The 21396-nt window shown below is 39.6% G+C and overlaps 1 protein-coding gene and 1 pseudogene across 24 annotated transcripts in view; one reads left to right on the top strand and one right to left on the bottom strand.

The window, feature by feature from the left end:
* Positions 1 to 21396, bottom strand: part of Gphn (gephyrin) — a 529275-nt gene that overhangs the window by 335561 nt on the left and 172318 nt on the right. The window lies entirely within an intron of this gene.
* Positions 768 to 9963, top strand: Cbx1-ps2 (chromobox 1, pseudogene 2; annotated as a pseudogene).

Raw genomic sequence — 21396 nt, 5'->3', positions numbered from 1 at the left:
AAAGAAGATTTTTTACCAATTAAACATCCAATACAAGACTAAGATCAATAAAATGAAAGACAGCTCATGCTGTCAGGATTTAGTAAGGGAAATACCCATTCACTGCTAGTAGGAGTGCAAAGTTGTACAGGGACTATGGAAATCAGTGTCGTAGTTTCTAAGGAAAATCAGAATTGATGTGTCTAAAGACCCAACTACACCACTCTTAGGTATATACCCAAAGGATGTTTACACTACCACAGAGACTGGACCAACCATGTTCACTGCTGTTTTAGTCATAACAGCCAGAAACTGGAAACAGCCTAGACATTGTTCAACTGTTGTAGTGAGGTTCCCTTACATAGTATGACGGTATGGTGTGTCCCTACATTTTTTCTTTTTTTTTAAAGATTTATTTATTTATTTCTTTATTTATTTCTTTATTTATTTATTTATTATATATGAGTACACTGTAGCTGTTTCCAGATGCACCAGAAGAGGGCATCAGATCCTATTACAGATGGTTGTGAGCCACAATGTGGTTGCTGGGATTTGAACTCAGGACCTTTGGAAGAGCAGTCAGTGCTCTTAACCACTGAGCCATCTCTCCAGGCCATCCCTACATTTTCAATTGTTGATTGCTATATCAGAAGAGAGGTAAATCCTGGCAGAATTTGGCATTGTCATCTATATGGCCCAACACTAGGTTTATAGTTGTAAATGCTTGTCATTCCTCACCTGCACCAAAGACTATTCCCTGACATTATCATATTAAAAAGTAAGCTGCCATGGTGAAGGTGCAACAGCCCACAATGCCTAAAGGTAACCCTAAGAGATGGAACCAGGATCTTCTTGCTGCTGATTGGATAACACTGAAATGTGGCTTTTGTTTAATGAAGAGCTGACACTGGAACATGGCAAGGAAGTATGGGAGCAGGCAAAAGAGACAGTGAGTGAAGTGTAAGGCAGGCAGGAGTGAGACAGAGATGAAAGGAAGTAGTGAGAGCCAAGAGAGTGGCAGAGAAGCCAAGGTTAAGTTACTAGCTAGATAAGAGAAACTGTTCCAGTAAAAGGCCAACAACTTTAAAATATATAGAACTCTCCTTTTCTTATTTAAAACACAAGTGGATCTGTGAAAGACCTTCAATAGACAATAGATGAATACATAAAGAAAATGTTGTACATTTATATAATGGGATATTACTCAGATTAAAAAAATGAAATCATGAAGCTCGCAGTAAAGGGATGAAACTAGGGGACAAAAATCATCCAAAGTGAGGTAACCCAGACCAAGAAAGAGAAACATAGTTATGTATCACTTACATGTGGGAATTAGCTACTAAGTCATTGATAATCACACTAATAGAATCTGAGGTTAGATATTGAATAAGGGAATAGGGGCAGAGTGTGGGGAATGATTAGCTCTCTCAAGGAAGGGAAAACACATAACCCTGGAGACTGGAGGTCCCAGGGAGTGTAGAGGTCTAGTGGGGTGGGGGATTAGGAATATCCTCATGGAGATGACAGGGGAGGGGGCATGAGATGTGGAACAGTGAGAGGGTGGACATGGAGGGGGATAAAATCTGGAGTGAACAAAATTGATAAAGTTAAAAATAAATAAATATGGAGATCCCCCCCCCTCTCTCTCTCTCTGTGTGTGTGTGTGTGTGTGTGTGTGTGTGTGTGTGTGTGTGTGTGTAGGGATCTGGAATGAGAGGATCAAGCAGGGAGGAGAGAGGAAGATGAGGGAGGAAACAGAGGGAAGTTACAGAATATTTGATCACATTGTGAACCTGGAGAGTTTGAAGTGAAAAAAAAATTGTTTCTTCTTGTGGTGTGGGTCAACTCTAGCACACATCCTTTAACCCAAAACAAGAGCTAAATAAAGTCAACAATACGTCAACTGGAAGAGCAAGAAGTTGGGTCTTTGAGTTGAAGGCTATTTAAACTGAGCAAAGGAGGAAGAGCTTTTTTCCTCTGGAATGTTGGTGGAATAAAGTCATGTGCCTCTCTGATCTAGCAAGTTTCACCAAGTAGCTCCTGAGTCTTCATTTGGCAAACCAAATGTTTGAAATTAAAATCCCACAACACAAGGACAGACAGCTAAGTTTATGGGCATTTGAGTGGAAGTATGGAAACCAAAAGAAGTAAGACTCCTAAAACAAACACACACACACACACACACACACACACACACACACACACACACACACACACACACAGAGAGAGAGAGAGAGAGAGAGAGAGAGAGAGAGAGAGAGAGAGAGAATTTAAATGGCTAAATGAAGGGGGAGATAGAGCCCTACATAAGCATCTCATCAACAAATGAAGCTTTCAGTATTGCAAACAGCTTACATCTAAGTTCATAGCCAAAGGAATTCCCAAGCAACCTAGATTTTTGTCAAGGCTGTATGTTGCTCTCCACACACTGAAGGTAAGGCCCCTTGCTGAAGACACCTACACAACTTACTGATCATTTAGAAGTCAAGCTTCTGCTTTTCCTAGAGCCTTTACTCCTACTCACTAGTGATCATGGTATTTGAAGATAACTTTCCATGCTACCAAAAGAAAAATGTAAATACCAAACCAGTCTGTAATATGTGCTAGTGCAGTAGTGTAACAAAAAGCAAGGGATTACTGAACTAATTAATATCTGAATGTATTTAAAATCCAACCCATCCCAAACTCCGTGGGAGAGAGAGCTCATCGCCCAGATGTGTGGGCACTCTTGAGACTGCAGGGCAAGAGAGACCGCCAGTACTGCCTACCTTTGTCCACATCCCTTGCCCAGAAGAAACTGTTATAGAGCCTCTGGGAACAGGAAGTTAGGGGCACCCAAGCTGCAGGAGCCCTGCAGTCTAGACTGTGCCTGGATCTAAAGGGACCCAGTTAAACAGCTCCCTGTACCCAAATCCCGTGGGAAGGAAAGCTAGACCTTCAGAGGGGCAGACACACGTGGAAAGCCAGAGGAGACTACTCTCTGCCCACATTTCTGACTTGACAGAAAAGGCATAGCACTATCTGGGCCCCCTGTGCACAGAGACCCTAGAAAAGGTGGGGCAGGCCCTTCTGGTTGCTGTCCTCACAGAGAGCTGAAACCTAGTCCTGAGGAGCAACTTCAGGCCTAAGACCAGAGGTAAGACCAAATTTTCTGCTCCAAGCGACCTGCCTGGTGGACTCAGGACACAAGCCCACAGGAATAGCTGAAAACCAGTAGACAGGAACCACTAAACACCTGAAAGCAGAACACTCTGTTCCCATAACTGGATTAAAGAAAACAAGACAACAGGTCTACAGCACTCCTGACACACAGGCCTATAGGATGGTCAAGCCACTGTCAGAAATAGCAGAACAAGGTAACACCAGAGACAACCTGATGGCTACAGGCAAGTGCAGGAACCCAAGCAACAGAAACCAAGACTACATGGCATCATCGGAGCCCAATTCTCCCACCAGAGCAAACACTGAATATCCAAACACACCAGAAAAGCAAGATATAGATTTAAAATCATATTTGATCATGATAATGGAGGACTTTAAGAAAGACATTAAGAACTCCCTTAGAGAAATGCAGGAAAACACAAATAAACAAGTAGAAGCCTATAGAGAGGAAACCCAAAAATCCCTGAAAGAATTCCAGGAAAACAAAATCAAACAGGTGAAGGAATTAAAAATGGAAATAGAAGCAATAAAGAAAGCACAAAGGGAGAAAACCCTGGATATAGAACCAAAGTAAGAAAACAGGAGCCATAGATACAAGCATCAAGATATAGAAGACAGAATATCAGGAACAGAAGATTCAATAGAAATCATCAACACAACTATCAAAGATAATGTAAAATGGAAAAAGGTACTGGCCCAAAACATACAGGAAATCCAGCACACAATGAGAAGATCAAACCTAGGAAGAATAGGTATAGAAGAGAGTGAAGACTCCCAGCTCAAAGGACCAGTAAATATCTTCAACAAAATCATAGAAGAAAACTTCCTTAACCTAAAGAAAGAGATGCCCATAAATATACAAGAAGCCAACAGAATTCCAAATAGATTGGACTACAAAAGAAACTCCTTCTGTCACATAATAGTCAAAACACCAAAGGAAAAAAACAAAGAAAAATATTAAAAGCAATAAGTGAAAAATATCAAGTAACATATAAAGGCAGACCTATTAGAATTATAGCAGATGTCTCACCAGAGACTATGAAAGCCGAAGATCCTGGACAGATGTCATACAGACCCTAAGAGAACACAAATGCCAGTCCAGGTTACTGTATCCTGCAAAACTCTCAATGAACATAGATAGAGAAACCAAGATATTCCATGACAAAACCAAATTTACACAATATCTTTCTACAAATGCAGCCCTACAAAGGATAATAAATGGTAAAGCCCAACACAAGGAGGCAAGCTGCACCCTACAAAAAGCAAGAAACTAATAGTTTTGCAACAAAACAAAGAGAAGACAAGCACAAAAACATAATTTCACATCCAAATACAAAGATAACAGGAAACAACAATCATTATTCCGAAATATCTCTTAACATCAATGGGCTCAACACAGATTAAGAAACTAGATATGTAATGAGGACCCAGCATTTTGCTGCCTATAGGAAACACACATCAGAGACAAAGACAGACACTACCTCAGAGTAAAAGGCTGGAAAACAACTTTCCAAGCAAATGGTATAAAGAAGCAAGTTGGAGTAGCCATTCTAATATCAAATAAAATCGATTTTCAACCAAAAGTTATCAAAAAAGAAAAGAACACTTCATATTCATCAAAAAAAAAATCGACCAAGATGAACTCTCAATTCTAAATACCTATGCTCCAAATACAAGGGTACTTACATACATAAAAGAAACCTTACAAAAGCTCAAAGCACACATTGAACCTCACATGATAATAGTAGGAGATTTCTACACCCTACTCTCATCAATGGACAGATCATGGAAACAGAAATTAAACAGAGACATAGACAGACTAAGAGAAGTCATGAACCAAATGGACTTAACAGATATTTATAGAACATTCTATCCTAAAACAAAACGATAGAATTCTTACCACCTCATGGTACTTTCTCCAAAATTGACCATATAATCAGTCACAAAACAGGCCTCAGCAGACATAGAAAGATAGAAATAAACCCAGGTGTCTTATCAGACCACCAGGGGCTAAAGCTGGTCTTCAATAACAATAAGGAAAGAACGCCCACATATACATGGAAGTTGAACAATGCTCTACTCAATGATAACCTGGTCAAGGAAGAAATAAAGAAAGAAATTAAAGACTTCTTAGAATTTAATGAAAATGAAGGTACAACATACCCAAACTTATGGGACACAATGAAAGTTGTGCTAAGAGGAAAACTCACAGCTCTGAGTGCCTGCAGAAAGAAACAGGAGAGATCATATATCAGCAGCTTTTCGGCACACCTAAAAGCTCTAGAACAAAAAGAAGCAAATGCACCCAGGAGGAGTAGAAGGCAGGAAGTAATCAAACTCACAGCTGAAATCAACCAAGTAGAAACAAAAAGGACCATAGAAAGAATCAACAGAACCAAAAGCTGGTTCTTTCAGAAAACCAACAAGATAGATAAACCTTTAGCCACACTAACCAGAGGACAGAGAGAGTGTGTCCAAATTAATAAAGTGAGAAATGAAAAGGGAGTCATAACTAGAGAATCAAGAGGAAATTAAAAAAATAGTCAGATCCTACTACAAAAGCCTATCATCAACAAAACTTGATAATCTGGAGGAGATAGACAATTTCCTAGACAGATACCAGGTACCAAAGTAAATCAGGAACAGATAAACCATTTAAACAACCCTATAACTCCTAAAGAAATAGAAGCAGTCATTAAAAGTCTCACAACCAAAAAGAACCCAGGTCCAGATGGGTTCAGTGCAGAATTCTATCAGACCTTCATAGAAGACCTCATACCAATACTATCCAAACTATTCCACAAAATTGCAACAGATGGAGTGCTACCGAATTCCTTTTGTGGAGCCACAATTACTCTTATACCTAAACCACACAAAGACCCAACAAAGAAAGAGAACTTCAGACCAGTTTCCCTTATGGATATCGACGCAAAAATACTCAATAAAATTCTTGCAAACCGAATCCAAGAGCACATCAAAACAATTACCCATCAGGATCAAGTATCCTTTAGCCCAGGTATGCAGGAATGGTTCAATATATGGAAAACATCAATGTAATCCATTATATAAACAAACTGAAAGATAAAAACCACACGATCGTTTCATTAGATGCCGAGAAAGCATTTGACAAAATTCAACACCCTTTCATGATAAAAGACCTGGAAAGAACAGGAATTCAAGGCCCATACATGAATATAGTAAAAGCCACATACAGCAAACCAGTAGCTAACATTAAACAAAATGGAGAGAAACTTGAAGCAATCCCACTAAAATCAGGGACTAGACAAGGCTGCCCACTCTCTCCCTACTTATCCAATATAGTTCTTGAAGTTCTAGCCAGAGCAATCAGACAACAAAAGGAGATCAAAGGGATACAGATTGGAAAGGACGAAGTCAAAATATCACTATTTGAAGATGATGTGTATGATAAGAACTTCAAGCCTCTGAAGAAAGAAATTGAAGAAGACCTCAGAAGATGGAAAGATCTCCCATGCTCATGGATTGGCAGGATTAATATAGTAAAAATGGCCATTTTACCAAAAGCGATCTACAGATTCAATGCAATCCCCATCAAAATTCAATCCAATTCTTCAGAGAGTTAGACAGAACAATTTGCAAGTTCATCTCGAATAACAAAAAACCCAGGATAGCTAACACTATCCTCAACAATAAAAGGACTTCAGGGGGAATCACAATCCCTGAACTCAAGCAGTATTACAGTGCAATAGTGATAAAAACTGCATGGTATTGATACAGAGACAGACAGATAGACCAGTGGAATAGAATTGAAGACCCAGAAATGAACCCACACATCTATGGTCACTTGATTTTTGACAAAGGAGCCAAAACCATCCAATGGAAAAAAGATAGCCTTTTCAGCAAATGGTGCTGATTCAACTGGAGGTCAACATGTAGAAGAATGCAGATCGATCCATGCTTATCACCCTGTACAAAGCTTAAGTCCATGTGGATCAAGGACCTCCACATCAAACAAGATACACTCAAACTAACAGAAGAAAAAGTGGGCAAGAAGCTTGAACACATGGGCACTGGAGAAATTTTCCTGAACAAAACACCAATGGCTTAAGTTCAAAGATCAAGAATAGACAAATGGGATCTCATAAAACTACAAAGCTTCTGTAAGGCAAAGGACACTGTTGTTAGGACAAAATGGCAACCAACAGATTAAGAAAAGATCCTTGCCAAACTTACATCTAATAGAGGGCTAAAATGTAATATATACAAAGAACTCAAGAAGTTAGACTCCAGAGAATCAAATAATCCTGTTAAAAATGGGGTACAGAGCTAAACATAGAATTCTCAGTTCAGGAATACTTATCAGCAAAGCAGAAGCAAAAGAAATGTTCAACATCCTCAGTCATCAGAGAAATACAATCAAAATGATCCTTAGATTCCACCTCACACCAGTCAGAATGACTAAGATCAAAAATTCAGATGACAACAAATGCTGGGGAGGATGTAGAGAAAGAGGAACACTCCTGTAATGTTGGTGGGATTGCAAGCTGGTACAACCACTCTGGAAATCAGTCTGGCAGCTCCTTAGAAAACTGGACACAGTTCTACCTGAGATCTCAGCTATACAACTCCTGGGCATATACCGAAAAGATGCGCTAACATATAACAAAGACACATGCTCCATTATGTTCATAACAGTCTTATTTATAATAGCCAAAAGCTATTATATATTTAGCTTTAAAGGACTGTTCAAAGATTGTATATCACTGTCCTTCACTCATTTAGAATGTCATACTTTTAGCTGCATAACAAGTATAAAGAGATATAGTATATTTTAAAATATTTGTTAGTAATGATTGCTTTTAAGTTAAATATATTTGGAGTAAACTATATCACTTACTTCCCTTTGATTATTTCTTTATATTTTGTGAGTATTGTAAAAAGTAGATTTTAAACATCAATTTGATTAGTCTTCGTATTTCATTCATTGATAGTACTTTATCATTTAACTCTTCTTTTCCCTTCATATGTAGAAAGTTCTGAAACAAAGTTTTCCCTCAGATATCCCTTTTCCTTTCCCCCACCCCCTTCATGGTGGCCATGAACTTGATATGTCCCCAATGCTAGGTTTAAATTTGTGACCTGCCATTGTTGGCCTCCTGAGTACTGAGTACTGTAGGCATGGCCACATCACACGGGGCTTTCAAAGTTTTTATTTTTGCAGAGCAAGACCAGAATAACTGCCATCTGAAAACACAAAACACATTTTTTAGTTGCTTATTATATTTTTGCATTTTATTATACGATTGATGTTTAACCAATTTACTTAGGCTCCTTCCACATTTTTACTGTAACATTTTATTTCTAATTTACTTCATTTTTTTTTAGTATTTATTTATTTTTATTGGATATTTTATTTACATTTCAATGGTACCCTTTCTAGTTTCTGGAAATCCTCTATCCCTTCCGCCCCCTGCTTCTATGAGGGTGCTCTTCTACCCAGCCACCCACTTTCACCTTGCCACCCTGGCATTCCCCTACACTGGGGCATCAGGCCCTCACAGGAACAAGGGCATCTCCTCCCATTGATGCCAGACAAGGCCATTCTCTGCTACATATGCAGCTGGAGGCATGGGTCCCTCTAAGTTTACTCTTCGGTTGGTGGTTTAGTCCCTGGGAGCTCTGGGCAGTTGTGGGTGGGGAGAAGTCTGGTTGGTTGATATTTTTGTTGTTCTTATGAGGTTGCAAACCCCTTTGGCTCTTTCAGCATTTTCTCTAACTCCTCCACTGGGGACCCCGTTCTCAGTTCAATGGTTGGCTGTTAGCATCCACCCCTGTATTTGTCAGGCTCTGGAAAAGCGTCTCAGGAGATACCTATATCAGGCTCCTGTCAGCAAGCACTTCTTGGCATCAGCAATAGTGTCTGGGTTTGGTGTCTGTATATGGTATGGATTCCCTGGTGGGGTAGTCTCTGGATGGCCTTTCCTTCAGTCTTTGCTCCAAAATTAAATTTACTTTCTTTATAAGAAAAGTATTACATTTTTTAAAATAGGGAGAGTAGGAGGTCCATTAGTAAAGCCTGCATAATGTTGCTTAAGCTGGGCACTTTGCTGAGGCCACAGGGCTTTTTGCTTCTCTGCTACTCCCTTGGTCTGCCCAAAGCAACACAGCAGAAGTTCTACACAGATTCCTCCAGGTCTCTCAGGCACTGCTATGAGCAGTGTCACCATTTACAGTAGAAAGCCAGCAGGTACGATGGGAAAAGAAACAAAACAAGAAAAGTGGAGGTAGTACTAAAAGAGGAGGAAAAGAATTATGTTGTAGAAAAAAGTTAATTGGTCAGTTGTCAAGGACAAGGAGGAATACCTCCTAAAATGAACCCGTTTCTCAGATGAAGACAACGCATGGGAGCCGGAAGAGAAATCTAGATTGCCCTGAACTTATTGCTGAGCTTCTACAGTTATTGACAAAGTTCATTAGACAGATAAATCCGGGAGGCAAGCATAACACTGATTCTGAAAATATGGGAGAGAAAAGCAAACGAAAGAAAATAAAAGAAGACTCAGAAAGTCTACAACGTTTTGCCCAGGGTTTAGTGCCAGAAGAGATTATTGGAGTTACTGACTCCAGTGAAGAGCTCATGTTCCTGATGAAATGAAAGTCAATTTCAAGCACCCACAGATAGTCATATCCTTCTGTGAGGAAAGGCTACCGTGGTATTCCTACTCTCCAGAGGATGATGACAAAAAAACAAGAATTACCCCTCTTGAGTACCAGCCTCTGTCACCTCTGACTGAAGATTTCGAGTGGGGAGGGGAGGAGTTCTACTTGTCTTGGGTGGCTTGAGAAGATGTCCTTTGAAGAGCCAGCATAGTTTCTATACCCTATAGCAGCCCAAGTGCTTTAAATTGTTCAAGCTGTATATTTTGCACACCCACTGCAGTAGAGGGCAAAGTGTATTTCAAGGTAACCAGTTCTGTGCTTTACTAAGGAAGTAACAGGCCTTCCATAAAACATAGAACCTGCATACCTGGGTGTGGGAAAGCAAAGATACTGTTGATCCTCAAAAAGCTTCTCTACGTAACAAGCCGAGAAAGAAATTAGGGAAACGACACCCTTCATAATAGACCCAAATAATATAAAGTACCTCGTTGTGACTTTAACCAAGCAAGTAAAAGATCTGTACAATAAGAACTTCAAGACTCTGAAGAAAGAAATTGAAGAAGACCTCAGAAGATGGAAAGATCTCCCATGCTCATGGATTGGCAGGATTAATATAGTAAAAATGGCCACTTTGCCAAAAGCGATCTACAGATTCAATGCAATCCCCATCAAAATACCAATCCAATTCTTCAAAGAGTTAGACAGAACAATTTGCAAATTCATCTCGAATAACAAAAAACCCAGGATAGCTAACACTATCCTCAACAATAAAAGGACTTCAGGGGGAATCACAATCCCTGAACTCAAGCAGTATTACAGTGCAATAGTGATAAAAACTGCATGGTATTGATACAGAGACAGACAGATAGACCAGTGGAATAGAATTGAAGACCCAGAAATGAACCCACACACCTATGGTCACTTGATTTTTGACAAAGGAGCCAAAACCATCCAATGGAAAAAAGATAGCCTTTTCAGCAAATGGTGCTGGTTCAACTGGAGGTCAACATGTAGAAGAATACAGATCGATCCATGCTTATCCCCCTGTACAAAGCTTAAGTCCAAGTGGATCAAGGACCTCCAAATCAAACCAGACACACTCAAACTAATAGAAGAAAAACTAGGGAAGCATCGGGAACACACGGGCACTGGAAAAAATTTTTCCTGAACAAAACACCAATGGCTTATGCTCTAAGATCAAGAATCGACAAATGGGATCTCATAAAACTGCAAAGCTTCTGTAAGGCAAAGGACACTGTGGTTAGGACAAAACGGCAACCAACAGATTGGGAAAAGATCTTTACCAATCCTACAACAGATAGAGGCCTTATATCCAAAATATACAAAGAACTCAAGAAGTTAGACCGCAGGGAAACAAATAACCCTATTAAAAAATGGGGTTCAGAGCTAAACAAAGAATTCACAGCTGAGGAATGCCGAATGGCTGAGAAACACCTAAAGAAATGTTCAACATCTTTAGCCATAAGGGAAATGCAAATCAAAACAACCCTGAGATTTCACCTCACACCAGTTGAGAATGGCTAAGATCAAAAACTCAGGTGACAGCAAATGCTGGCGAGGATGTGGAGAAAGAGGAACACTCCTCCATTGTTGGTGGGATTGCAGACTGGTACAACCATTCTGGAAATCAGTCTGGAGGTTCCTCAGAAAATTGGACATTGAACTACTTGAGGACCCAGCTATACCTCTCTTCGGCATATACCCAAAAGATGCCCCAACATATAAAAAAGACACGTGCTCCACTATGTTCATAGCAGCCTTATTTATAATAGCCAGAAGCTGGAAAGAACCCAGATGCCCTTCAACAGAGGAATGGATACAGAAAATGTGGTACATCTATACAATGGAATATTACTCAGCTATCAAAAACAATGACTTTATGAAATTCATAGGCAAATGGTTAGAACTGGAAAATATCATCCTGAGTGAGGTAACCCAATCACAGAAAAACACACATGGTATGCACTCATTGATAAGTGGCTATTAGCCCAAATGTTTGAATTACCCTAGATGCCTAGAACAAATGAAACTCAAGACGGATGATCAAAATGTGAATGCTTCACTCCTTCTTTAAATGAGGAAAAAGAATACCCTTGGCAGGGAAGGGAGAGGCAAAGATTAAACAGAGACAGAAGGAACACCCATTCAGACCCTGCCCCACATGTGGCCCATATATATACAGCCATCCAATTAGACAAGATGGATGAAGCAAAGAAGGGCAGGCTGACAGAAGCCGGACTTCGATCTCTCCTGAGAGACACAGCCAGAATACAGCAAATACAGAGGCGAATGCCAGCAGCAAACCACTGAACTGAGAACAGAACCCCATTGAAGGAATCAGAGAAAGAACTTGAAAAGCCCAAAGGGGCTCGAGACCCCTTATGAACAACAATGCCAAGCAACCAGAGCTTCCAGGAACTAAGCCACTACCCAAAGACTATACATGGACTGACCGTGGACTCTGACCTCATAGGTAGCAATGAATATCCTAGTAAGAGCACCAGTGGAAGGGGAAGCCCTGGGTCCTGCTAAGACTGAACCCCCAGTGAACTAGATTGTTGGTGGGAGGGCGGCAAAGGGGGGAGGATGGAGAGGGGAACATCCCTATGGAAGGGGAGGGGGAGATTAGGGGGATGTTTGCCCGGAAACCGGGAAAGGGAATAACACTCGAAATGTAAATAAGAAATACTCAAGTTAATTAAAAAAAATTTAAATACCACAGGGGGGGAAAAAAAGCTTCTCTACAAACCATAGACTTCTTCCTAATACTGTTAACTCTATTTTTACATCCTAGCATGTATGTAGTTTTGGGCTATTACTGGTATATTAATTAGGGGTGGGAAGGTTGATGCAGAGAGGAAGGGAGATGAGTAGAATCCTTTTGATTAAAATTTGGGGCCTAATTGTGAATATGGTGAAAAAATAGAAAGAACAGCTACCTAATAAATTGGTTCTATCAAAAAATGTCATTGGCACCATAAATGAGGATTGTGAGATACTATTTAAAAAAAAATATCTGTGAATATGCAAACGTACTGCCAAGGTACTCCTATCCTGAGCTCAAAGTGGCCCTTAAAGGACAAAGCCAGTTCTGAGTGCTCAAAACTGTCATTTGATATTGGAAACTAACTAGAGAGGGAAATTTTATTGGATAGTATATAGAGGCCAACCATTCAGCCTTAGAAATTCTTGAAATTAGAAAAACCCCAGTTTTTTCCAACCACAAAGTTGTAACTATGAGTTTATCCATCTAAGCCACTGGCTCAGCACTGCAGGAGGGTCTATGAGAAAAGGAAGAGGAGGCCTCTACTCTTGGGGTGTAAAACAATGGAGCCTCTCTGTTGGTTTGTTGGATTGATTTGGTTTGTGGATTTTGGCTTGTTGTTGTTGTTGTTGTTGTTGTTGTTGTTGTTGTTGTTGCTTTTGATTTTCAGGTTGGAGCCCTGAAACTGTTTGTGGCAGGTTCAGTTAGTGACAGCATAAATGCCATTGAACCAATTCAAGGGTTGAATGACTTAACAAACCTTGGTATCAGGAGATTAACTTTTGTATCACAGTACTGGTTCACTTGAGAATATAAAATCTTCAGATTAACTGATGTCTAAAATACTGTCTTGAATCATGAGATCCATACATTTTTAGTATTTAGACTTGCATCTAGAACTACAGTGTAAATCTTTTTCAGCATGTGTTAAGATGTATGTGAAAGTTTTTAAGTATAAACTTCATACCATACTGTCAGTTTTGTATTAATAAAATTATAGATTTATAAATAAATAGGCAGAATAGAAAGACAAATAAAAATCTCTCATTTGAACTGTCTCCCCTTGGAGAGCAACATGCACCTGGAAAAGAAACAGAACTGTTATTACTTCAGGTTGTGTGTGGAGTCTTGTACAGTAAAAACCAAGCACCAACCATTGCATGCCATGTATGAGTAAATGTGACAGTTTGTTCAGTATTCTGATATTAGTATCCCTTGTACAGTAGCTTTTCGACCACCAACATTCCCAAGAAGCTCATGTTAAATGTTCCTGGGCTCAGTATCCTCTCATGTTAGGTAATCTAAGAATTTGAAAGTCAGTGTGAATATTCCATTATGGGTCACTATTACGCCTATTTCTAGAAAAGCATGCTAATATGTATTCTTACCTCCCAATATGGTGAGAAAGTAAACCTATCACTTAAAATTAAATAGTAGTTAATCATGCTTAGGTAAAAAAGGGACTATCAGCATTATCAGTATATAAAAATATAATTTCTCGTATTTCTGTACAAATGCCACTGTTCACACCTTAGTGGATTATCTATCTATCTATTCGTCCATCCATCCATCCATCCATCCATCCATCCATCCATCCATCCATCAATCTATTATATATCTACCTATATATTATCCATCTATCTATCTAGGTAACAGCTGGCTTCACAGCTTGTAAAACAGACAAAAGGAATAATAAAATCTTTAAGACAAAAATCAGGTAACAACAGTAGCACTAACACTTAAAGACGTCAAAAATAGAAAAATAAATATAAAATTTACCCCATAGCTTGTTTTCTAAAATTGTCTTCCTAAGAGGGAGAGCTGATCAATACTAAAAAATATGATTCACGATATTCAGTGAATTATATATACTTGGTGACAAGACTGATGTTTTAATTTTTACCCAGGAACCCACAGGGAGTCAGAAGTTGACTACTACAAGTTATCTCATAACTTTAAAATACACGTGAACATATACACATATAAGAGTAATAATAGTAATAATGATGATAATAAATATAATTTTTACATAACCATGCTGAATCTTTTTCTTTAATCTTTATAAACTTGAGTATTTCTTATTTACATTTCAATTCTTATACCCTTCCTGGTTTCCCGGCCAACATCACCATAACTCCCCCCTCCCATCCTCTAGGGATGTTGCCCTCCCCAGTCTCCCCCCATTACCACCCTCCCACCAACAATCACCTTTACTTGGGGTTCAGTCTTGGCAGGACGAAAAGGCTTCCCCTTCCTCTGGTGCTCTTACTAGGCTATTCATTGCTACCTATGAGGTTGGAGCCCAGGGTCAGTCCATGTATAGTCTTTGGATAGTGGCTTAGAAAGCTCTGGTTGGTTGGTATTGTTGTTCATATGGGGTCTCAAGCCCCTGCAGCTCTTTCAGTCCTTTCTCTGATTTCCTTCAACGGGGGTCCCGTTCTCAGTTCAGTGGTTTGCTGCTGGCATTCGCCTCTGTATTTGCTGTATTCTGGCTGTGTCTCTCAGGAAAGATCTACATCTGGTTCCTGTTGGCCTACACTTCTTTGCTTCATCCATCTTACCAAGTTTGGTGGCTGTATATGTATGGGCCACATGTGGGGCAGGCTCTGAATGGGTGCTCCTTCAGGCTCTGTTCTAAACTTTGCCTCCCTATTGCCTCCCAAGGGTATTCTTATTCCCCTTTTAAAGAAAGAGTGAAGAATTCTCATTTTGGTTATCCTTCTTGACTTTCATGTGTTCTGTGCATCTAGGATAAATCAAGCATTTGGGCTAATAGCCACTTATCAATGAGTGCATACCACGTGTGTTTTTCCGTGATTGGGTTACCTCACTCAGGATGATATTTTCCAGTTCTAACCATTTGCCTATGAATTTCATAAAGTCAATGTTTTTGATAGCTGAGTAATATTCCATTGTATAGATTCACCATATTTTCTGTATCTATTCCTTTACTGAAGGGCACCTTGATTCTTTCCGGCTTCTGGCTATTATAATTAAGGCTTCTATGAACATAATGGAGCATGTGTCTTTGTTATATGTTGGGGCATCTTTTGGGTATATGCCCAAGAGAGGTATAGCTGGGTCCTCAGGTGGTTCAATGTCCAATTTTCTGAGGAAACTCCAGACTGATTTCCAGAATGGTTGTACCAGTCTGCAATCACACCACAATGGAGGAGTGTTCCTCTTTCTCCACATCCTCACCAGCATTTTCTGTCACCTAAGTTTTGATCTTAGCCATTCTCCCAGGTGAGAGGTGAAATCTCAGGGTTGTTTTGATTTGCATTTCCCTTATGACTAAAGATGCTGAACATTTCTTTAGGTGTTTCTCAGCCATTCAGCATTCCTCAGCTGTGAATTCTTTGTTTAGCTCTGAACCCCATTTTTAAAAGGGTTATTTCACTCCCTGTGGTCTAACTTCTTGAGTTCTTTGTATATTTTGGATATAAGCCCTCTATCAGTTGTAGGATTGGTAAGATCTTTTCCCAATCTGTTGGTTGCCGTTTTGTCCTAACCACAGTGTCCTTTGCCTTACAGAAGCTTTACACTTTTATGAGATCCCAGTTGTTGATTCTTGATCTTAGAACATGAGTCATTGGTATTTTGTTCAGGAAATTGTCTCTAGTGCAAATGTGTTCAAGATGGTTCCCCACTTTTTCTTCTATTGGTTTCAGTGTATCTGATTTGATGTGGAGGTCCTTGATCCACTTGGACTTAAGCTTTGTACAGGGTGACAAGCATGGATCGATCTGCATTCTTCTACATGCTGACCTCCAGTTGAACCAGCACCATTTGCTGAAAATGCTATCTTTTTTCCATTGGATGGTTTTGGCTCCTTTGTCAAAAATCAAGTGACCATAGGTGTGTGGGTTCATTTCTGGGTCTTCAATTCTATTCCACTGGTCTATCTGCCTGTCTTTGTACCAATACCATACAGTTTTTATCACTATTGCTCTGTAATACTGCTTGAGTTCAGGGATAGTGATTCCCCCTGAAGTTCTTTTATTGTTGAGGATAGTTTCAGCTATCCTGGATATTTTTTTATTGCAGATGAAGGTGCAAATTGTTCTATCTAACTATCTGAAGAATTGGATTGGTATTTGATGGGGATTGCATTGAATCTATAGATTGCATTTGGTAAAATGGCCACTTTTACTCGATTAATCCTGCAAATCCATGAGCATGGGAGATCTTTAGATCTTCTGAGATCTTCTTCAATTTATTTCTTCAGAGGCTTGAAGTTCTTATCATACAGAACTTTCACTTGCTTGGTTAAATCACACCGAGGTATTTTATATAATTTGGGATTATTATGAAGGGTGTCGTTTCCCTAATTTCTTTCTCGGCTTGTTTCTCTTTTGTGTAGAGGAAGGCTACTGATTTATTTGAGTTAATTTTACACCCAGCCACTTTGCTGAAGGTGTTCATCAGGTTTAGGAGTTCTCTGGTGGAACTTTTGGGATCACTTGAATATATTATCATATCATCTGCAAATAGTGATATTTTGACTTCTTCCTTTCCAATCTGTATCCCTTTGATCTCCTTTTGTTGTCTGATTGCTCTGGCTAGAACTTCAAGAACTATACAGAATAAGTAGGGAGAGAGTGGGCAGCCTTGTCTAGTCCCTGATTTAGTGGGATTGGTTCAAGTTTCTCTCCATTTAGTTTAATGTTAGCTACTGGTTTGCTGTATATGGCTTTCACTATGTTTAAGTATGGGTCTTGAATTCCGGTTCTTTCCAGAACTTTTGTCATGAAGGGGTGTTGAATTTTGTCAAATGCTTTCTCAGCATCTAATAAAATGATCATGTGGTTTTTATCTTTCAGTCTGTTTATATAATGGATTAGGTTGATGGTTTTCCATATATTAAACCATTCCTGCATGCCTGGGATGAAGCCTACTTGATAATGATGGATGATTGTTTTAATGTGCTCTTGGATTTGGTTTGCAAGAATTTTATTGAGTATTTTTGCACTGATATTCATAAGGGAAATTGGTCTCAAGTTCTCTTTCTTTGTTGGGTCTTTGTATGGTTTAGGTATAAGAGTAATTGTGGCTTCATAGAAGGAATTCAGTAGCGCTCCATCTGTTTCAATTTTGTGGAATAGTTTGGATAGTATTAGTATGAGGTCTTCTATGAAGGTCTGATAAAATTCTGCACTGCACCCATCTGGACCTGGGCCCTGTTTGGTTGGGAGACCTTTAATGACTGCTTCTATTTCTTTCGGAGTTATGGGGTTGTTTAAACGGTTTCTCTGTTCCTGATTTAAATTTGGTTCCTGGTATCTGTCTAGGAAATTGTCCATTTCCTCCAGATTTTAAAGTTTTGTTGAATATAGGCTTTTGTAGCAGGATCTGATGATTTTTTGAATTTCCTCTGATTCTGTAGCTGTGTTTCCCTTTCACTTCTGATTTTGTTAATTTGGACACACACTCTGTATCATCTGGTTAATCTGGCTAAAGGTTTACCTATGTTGTTGATTTTCTCAAAGAACCAACTTTTGGTTCTGTTGTTTCTTTGTATGGTACTTTTTGTTTCTATTTGGTTGATTGCAGTTCTGAGTTTGATTATTTCCTGCCTTCTACTCCTCCTGGGTGTATTTGCTTCTTTTTGTTCTAGAGCTTTTAGGTGTGCTGTCAAGATCCTGATATATGCTCTCTCCTGTTTCTTTCTGCAGGCACTTAGAGCTATGAGTTTTCCTCTTAGCACGGCTTTCACCGTGTCTCATAAGTTTGGCTATGTTGTACCATCATTTTCATTAAATTCTAAGAAGTCTTTAATTTCTTTCTTTATTTCTTCCTTGACCAGGTTATCATTGAGTAGAGCATTGTTCAACTTCCATGTATATGTGGGCATTCTTCCCTTATTGTTGTTGAAGACCAGCTTTAGCCCATGGTAGTCTGATAGGACGCATGGGATTATTTCTATCACTCTGTATCTATTGAGTCCTGTTTTATGACCAATTATATGGTCAATTTCGGAGAAAGTACCATGAGTGGTGAGAAGAAGGTATATCCTTTTGTTTTACGATAGAATGTTCTATAAATATGTTAAGTCCATTTGGTTCATGACTTCTCTTAGTCTGTCTATGTCTCTGTTTAATTTCTGTTTCTATGATCTGTCCATTGATGAGAGTGGGGTGTTGAAATCTCCTACTATTATTGTGTGAGGTGCAATGTGTGCTTTCAGCTTTAGTAAGTTTTCTTTTATGTATGTAGGTGCCCTTTTATTTGGAACATAGATATTTAGGATTGAGAGTTCATCTTGGTGGATTTTTCCTTTGATGAATATGAAGTGTCCTTCCTTATCTTTTTTAATGACTTTTAGTTGAAACCTGATTTTATTCGATATTAGAATGGGTACTCAACCTTGCTTCTTCAGACCATTTGCTTGGAAAGTTGTTTTCCAGCCTTTCACTCTGAGGTAGTGTCTGTCTTTGTTTCTGAGGTGTGTTTCCTGTAGGCAGCAGAATGCACCGTCCTCATTGCGTGTCTAGTTTGTTAATCTATGTCTTTTTATTGGGGAGTTGAGTCCATTGATGTTTGAGAGATAAAGGAATAGTGATTGTTGCTTCCTGATATATTCGTATTTGGATGTGAGATTATGTTTGTGTGCCTTTCTTCTCTTTGTTTTGTTGCCAAGACGATTAGTTTCTTGCTTTTTCTAGGGTGTAGCTTGCCTCCTTATGTTGGGCTTTGCCATTTATTATTCTTTGTAGGGCGGGATTTGTAGAAAGATATTGTGCAAATTTGGTTTTGTCATGGACTATCTTGGTTTCTCCATCTATGTTAATTGAGAGTTTTGCTGGATACAGTAACCTGGACTGGCATTTGTGTTCTCTTAGGGACTGTATGACATCTATCCAGGATCTTCTGGCTTTCATAGTGTCTGGTGAGAAATCCAGTGTGATCCTGATAGGTCTGCCTTTATATGTTACTTGACCTTTTTCCCTTACTGCTTTTAATATTCTTTCTTTGTTTTGTGCATTTGGTGTTTTGACTATTATGTGACGGGAGGAGTTTCTTTTCTGGTCCAATCTATTTTCTGTAGGCTTCTTGTAAGTTTATGGGAATCTATTTCTTTAGGTTAGGGAAGTTTTCTTCTATGATTTTGTTGAAGATATTTACTGGTCCTTTGAGCTGGGAGTCTTCACTCTCTTCTATATCTATTATCCTTAGGTTTGATCTTCTCATTGTGTCCTGGATTTCCCGTATGTTTTGGACCAGTAGCTTCTTCTGTTTTACGTTATCTTTGACAGTTGTGTCGATGATTTCTATGGAATCTTCTGCTCCTGAGATTCTCTCTTCTAACTCTTGTATTCTGTTGGTGATGCTTGTATCTACGGCTCCTTGTCTCTTCCTTTGGTTTTCTATATCCAGGGTTGTTTCCCTGTGTCCTTTCTTTATTGATTCTGTTTCCATTTTAAATTCCTTCACCTGTTTGATTGTGCTTTCCTGGAATTCTTTCAGGGATTTTTGTGATTCCTCTCTATAGGCTTCTACTTGTTTATTTATGTTTTCCTAGGTTTCTCTAAGGGAGTTCTTTATGTCTTTCTTGAAATCCTCCAGCATCATGATCCAATGTGATTTTAAATCTAGCTCTTGCTTTTCTGGTTTGTTTGGATATTCAGTGTTTGCTCTGGTGGGAGAACTGGGCTCCGATGATGCCATGTAGTCTTGGTTTCTTGGGTTCCTGCGCTTGCCATCAGATTATCTCCGGTGTTACCTTGTTCTGCTATTTCTGACAGTGGCTAGATTGTCCTATAGGCCTGTGTATCAGGAGGGCTGTAGACCTGTTTTCCTGTTTTCTTTCAGCCAGTTATGGGGACAGAGTGTTCTGCCTTCGGGCGTGTAGTCTTTCCTGTCTACTGGTCTTCAGCTGTTCCTGTGGGCCTGTGTCCTGAGTCCACCAGAAAGGTCGCTTGGAGCAGAAAAGTTGGTCTTACCTGTGGTCCTGCAGCTGAAGTGGCTCCTGGGGGCCTGCTTTTGAGCTCTCTGTGAGGGCGGCAACCAGGAGGGCCTGCACAGCCTTTTCCTGGGGGCCCCTGTGTACCAGGGTCCCAGACGGTGTTAGGTGTCTTCCTCTGGAGTCAGAAATGTGGGCAGAGTGTATTCTCTTCTGGCTTCTGAGGCTTGTCTGCCCCTCTGAAGGTATAGCTCTCCCTCCCACTGGATTTGGGTTCAGGGAGTTTTTGATCAGGTCCCTTCAGATCCAGGTGGTGTCTGGACCACAGGGGACCTGCTGCTTGGGTGCCCCTAACTTCCGGTTCCCAGAGGCCTTATACAGTTTCCTCTTGGGCCAGGGATATGGGAAGGGGTGGGCAGTATTGGTGGTCTCTCCTGCTCTGCAGTCTCAGGAGTGCCCACCTGTCCAGGTGGTGAGCTCTCTTTCCCAAGGGGTTTGGGAGCAGAGAATCCATGCTGAATCTTTTAAGACTGTAATATTGCAATAGTATAATTTCATAAGGGAGTAATATAAGAATATGTATTTAATATATTCAATATGCAAGTATCATTATGCAAAAGCACATTAACATAAAGGCTGGGAAAAGTATACCTTTAACGATTTAATTTTATAACTTTCCATTATGTGTCAGTGTGGGCCCATGCATGTGAGTGCAGTGCAGTGGAGGCCAGAAGAGAGTGCTGTATTCCCTTGATCTAGAATTACATGCAGTTGAGAGCTGCCAGTCTTAGGTAAATGGGATTAAAATTTGGTCTTCTACTAAAAATAGTATATACTGTTAACCACTGTGTCGTCTCTCCAGTTAAAGCATTTTACCAAGTAAATCAAATTAAAATCCTAGCAACCATACATACTTATGTTAGGGATA

This window comes from Rattus norvegicus, chromosome 6 (genome assembly GCF_036323735.1).
Source record: "Rattus norvegicus strain BN/NHsdMcwi chromosome 6, GRCr8, whole genome shotgun sequence".
Taxonomy (NCBI): Eukaryota; Metazoa; Chordata; class Mammalia; order Rodentia; family Muridae; genus Rattus; species Rattus norvegicus.
Note: the sequence above shows the minus strand (reverse complement) of the source record. Positions and strands in the feature narration are given on the sequence as shown.